Raw genomic sequence first — 1,808 nt, forward strand, 5'->3', positions numbered from 1 at the left:
ATTAAGTTAATTTTTCATCAATAACTTTGGTTAAAGTAAGTTACATGCTGAAGCAAAGGAAGAAATTAGATAAAAATTGAACATTTATTGACAAAAATATTCAAAGCAGACTAAAACAATGCAAAGTCTGGGGCATCAAGCTTAGCTGAGTTGAGCAATATTCTGCAAGTCATATGGTTTGATTTCAACCCCAGTCTAATTTACAACACTCACTGCTACAATACAATAAGCTTCAAGAAATAAGCTTCCTGGAACAAATTTTTGGAAAATCGAAAGAATTCAGGGCTAATGCGAGACACTGAATTGCCTCCTGTGTTATGCCTTCAACAATCTTAAATTGATCAATTATCAGGGTGAGGCCCTAAATAAACGAAAACAACACATTATATTTCTCCTGCACAGCTTTAAACCTGACCGCATCAGCATTGAGTTTTTAATTTTAGGTAACCACCACCCATTTGAATTCACCGATTCCATTTCTTCTTTACCTTTGCCTGAACTCAATTTGGTTTTTTTTCTGTCTCCATCTTTTCTTCCACCCCCACTTCCTAATGGTTTCTCCCTTTACCTTTCTCTTCACCTCTCACACCTTCTATCCCATCACCTCTGCCCCACAAATACTTTCCCTCTTTTTATACATAATTATACCTATCCTATCTTGGTCTTGAAAAATGGTCTCTACCTGAAACATTGACTCATCGTTTCTACCCATTTGACCTGTTGAATTCTTACACCAATTATTTTTCTAGTCAAGATTTCACCCCTGCAGTTTTTATAATTATCCTAACTTGATTGTTCTCTTCTGGTTAGCTGCAATTTTTCTTTCCAATAGTATTCTTTATTCATAAAATATACTCTGAGTACACTTTGATGTGACACTATTGACATCTGTTATTCCAAGCAATTCAATACATTCCTTCCAAGATTAATATTCTGTTATTATTTTTAATCCTTGAAAAAAAAAAGAACACTTCACAAATTTGCATGTCATTCAGGAGTGAGGGTCAGCCTACCCTTCTCTATATTGTTCTAATTTTAGTATATTCACTGTAGAAGTGAGAAAACTTTATCCCAAGTGTATACTTTATTTTTTATATATATAATAAAATAAAAAGTGTCTTTCACCAAGTTGATGATCTTCCAGCTGTAGTCTCATATTCATCCCTGCAAATAAGTCCTGGGGTTGGACTTGCCACATTATTAGCAATAGAACATTTTCTTCCCCGAGTAGTCTTAAAAAAATGAGTACATCAGATATTTGTGGAAAAAGTGACCAGCTTCTTGCACATCCCACCACTAATACTCAGAATTATGATTGTTGATCGGGTTTTCTTGTCTCCAACACATTAACTTTAATTTGAGCAGTGCAGATTAACTAGGTAGTTGATACTTCTTGTTTTGATTGGGATGTGCTCTTAAAAGCAAACTACTTCTGCTCTCAGTTTACATTGATCTTTGTATCATTGAGCAACTGCTCAGCTTTATCATTTATCAGTTTAAAAAATATTTACAATAAAATTGTGAATGATAATTAGTCACGGGTATCAGAAATACATTGAATGGACAAGTTAAGCCATAGGATCAGTTTCCATGTTGTAAAACTCCAATACGGTCATTCATTATCAATTTTATTTAGAAAACTAGAGGGAAGATTTTGCCACATGTGACAAACAAATGAATATACACAGAAAGACACTTAAGACACTTGTCCTGTGGCTCTGTGAACAGGAATAGCAATGAGAGAGACATGATCCAGGAAGGATGGAAGTGACAGGAGAAATCAGGACATCTAGAGATGAGCAAATATT

At 34.5% G+C, this 1,808-nt stretch overlaps 1 non-coding gene across 1 annotated transcript; it reads right to left on the reverse strand.

Annotated features, from left to right (window-relative positions):
- Positions 1-956: 956 nt before the first annotated feature.
- On the reverse strand, positions 957-1,059 carry LOC138759715 (U6 spliceosomal RNA). The gene has a single exon (XR_011355046.1). It is a non-coding gene; the product is annotated as a U6 spliceosomal RNA (small nuclear RNA).
- Positions 1,060-1,808: the final 749 nt, after the last annotated feature.

This window comes from Narcine bancroftii, chromosome 3 (assembly GCF_036971445.1).
Source record: "Narcine bancroftii isolate sNarBan1 chromosome 3, sNarBan1.hap1, whole genome shotgun sequence".
NCBI classification, from domain to species: Eukaryota; Metazoa; Chordata; class Chondrichthyes; order Torpediniformes; family Narcinidae; genus Narcine; species Narcine bancroftii.